Raw genomic sequence first — 3,028 nt, forward strand, 5'->3', positions numbered from 1 at the left:
TGTTCTCCCAGAGGCGCTTCCACTGTCACTGATTGGGTTGGCCTTGGCCAGTGACAGCTCCGACTTGGAGCCGGGGAAGCTTCTAGCAGCTTCTCACAGGAGTCACCCCTGCAGCCCTTCCCTGGCTAGCAAAACCCCACCACACAAACCCAAAACAGGTGGCAAACTCACCTGTGACTGAAGTCTTCCGCTCCCTTTAATACAGAAGGTGCAGGAACCAGGCACCTGTTTTCTGTTTAGCTGGATTAGGATGCTACCTACATTTGCAAGTGTAACTACCCCATCCCAGAGGAGCAAGGGGTATGGAGCAGGCAGCTGCAACAGCAGCTCATCAGTCCATGTCAAGGGCCCACCAAGAACATGAGCAGCAAAGGGGCACATTCAGAGGCACTGACAGATTGGCTTTATCATGAGATCAAAGAGCAGAACTGAGACCTTAGACCTGTGGCTAAACCATTCACCCATTAAGAGATCTGTCTGCAAGTTGGTTGCTTGTGGTGACTGCTGCCACCTCCTTCTTCTTCAAACAATGCCACTGCACACGGATGCAAATCACACTCTGCATACCCCATTCCTCCACCTGGTCTGCTGCTATTCCCATCTGCTGCTTCCTGACAGCAAGGCACAGTGGAACAATAGCCTGTGGTGACAGCCAAGGCACCCCAACATGTTTCTGCAGCTGGCAGTGGTGTGCATCTCCTCCCCCCCTTCCATTTTCATCCGCTGCATACCTTTAGGAACACACACTACTTGAAGTGCTGGCATCTTTTTTCATCCTCTTCACTGCTTAAACTTTATAATCCATTATTTTTACAATGAAATATATGACTTGCACATCAACGGCCTGAGATGAGGCCAATCTTTTAATAAGAAGATAGTGCGATTCCCTGAACTTAATACAACCTAATACAAGACAGTGGATGAAATCTCTGCTTTTTCAGAAAGTATCTTCCTCCAGCTGAGGTCCTTTTTTACTTATACACATTAAGTGAAACCATCTTGATACAAACAAAAGCATTACCTGAAATGAAACACTAATTCTCAGCCAATAAGACATACCTTTCTGGTGGGAAATGATGGAGGAGCAAAACTGAGATCTGAAATTGTGTTTTTTGTTTTAACAACTCTCAGGACCTACAGTCCACACTAGAGCTTTATCCCCTTTTACAAAATGCTTTAAAGATGACAAGCTACATATGTTTTTTGCCCATTTCCTTTTAGTTAGAATATGAATAGATGTAGATTTGCCTCTTGCCTGCTCATGTAGGCCACCACCTGGAGTTCACGCATTTGGTTCTGTCAGTTTCTGGTCAGAATGGTACTTAATGAGCTGCATATGAGTGCGAGACCTGATTGCCTTTGCAGTAAAAAGTAGTGTTCATGCTAAAATAACAGTGCAACATACTGTGATTTACAAGTTCACGTGTCTTTGGACTTATTATTTATTGGAAATGGGTCATTATTTCAGTGTCTGTAAGAAGTAAGTGAATAAAGGTAACACTACCTCAGCTTCTAACTCATAGACTGAAAGTGTTGTATTATCTGCTCTCCACAAGAGCTACACAAGGTTCAAGTTTGCTTGTGTTGATTGAGGTCTAACCTGAAACCTATTGTAGTCCTATGTTGCTACCAAGCTTTAGTAAGTAATGGCATGAGGCCATTGTGCCTAGATAGAAGTGCCTAGATAGATTTCAGAAGTGCCTAGATAGATTGCAGTGGCAAAAATAATCACTAATTTGATGCTGAGACAAAAGTTCTTCAGGCAGTAAGCCACCTCCTTGTATTCAGCATCCGAAAAGCAGGCCCCAGAAGCATGGCTACAACTGTGTGGCCTGCAGCATGACACACTGCAAACTTTAAAGCCCCCATCTCTTTGGAGACTCCTTCAGCATAGCAAGAACCAGCAGTCAAAGAAAGGCCAAAATAAGAGAAAAGGTTATATGACATATCACCATATATGAAACATATATATGAAATACCTATATAAATATATATGGAATGTATACATTACTTCAAGTAGCCACGCGAACACTTCCTCTAAAGGTGGTGCATTATTCAGGACACATCTGCTAGCAGGAGTAGAAGTCCATGTGTGCAACACATTCACTATTGTCAGGTCTGAAAACTATTAGGCGATGACCTGCTATGATGTACTTCTTGTTTCTGGAACAAGACACAAAACTGACAAAGGATATCACATTTAGAGTTTGTTAACAACTGAGAAGCATTGTGCTCATCAGAGACAAAGCACACTTAAGAAACAGAAGCCTGTGAGGTGAAGGGTTGAAAATTATAATATTGAGATGGGGCTGCAGGGAAAACCCAAGAACCCTCTGCAGCTGCCTCTAGAGATCCCAGCAACAGAAATTTATACAGGACTGCAACACTGCAATTCTCAGCACAGATTTAACATAGTAGCCTTGAACGCTGCTCCAACAGCTACAATTGCAATACTTTCCAGACACTGCAATTTCTACCCAGGATATGAAGTGGTTTGTCACAGTATGGGCTGAGAAATCTCAAGCGAAAACAAACCCACCCCCTCACCCCACCCCCCCCCCACCCCCCCAAAAAAATAAACCAAGCCAAACCACACCGTACTTCTGTGGAATAGTGTACATGCTAGAATTACTTTTCACTCTATCGTGCGTCACAGGTGAAACCTTGCAGTAGGCCCACAGCAACAAGCTCTCCCTGGCGTGACCATGCGCAGATGCCAGTTGAGGCCGCTAGCAGACTTGGAGCACTTCCAGCCCCAAGACAGCCCCCTGCAGGCCCTGACCTTAACACCCCGGTTCTCTTTGGGGGTTTCGAGTCACCCCTCAGCTTCTCTCCGGCCCCGCCTCGAACCGCCCTAGCCCCCAGCTGAGGATTCACAATCCTCCTCAGAGAGTTTCCCGCTCGCAGCTGGTTTTAGCGGACCCGGGCCCCAGCGCATCGCCTGGCAACCGCAAGCTGGTTCCCGAGCGCATGCGCACTCCCCCCACTCCTGCCAGTCACTTCCGGCTTATCCTGGTGCCTTCCGGGT

Source organism: Harpia harpyja, chromosome Z (genome assembly GCF_026419915.1).
Source record: "Harpia harpyja isolate bHarHar1 chromosome Z, bHarHar1 primary haplotype, whole genome shotgun sequence".
NCBI lineage: Eukaryota > Metazoa > Chordata > Aves > Accipitriformes > Accipitridae > Harpia > Harpia harpyja.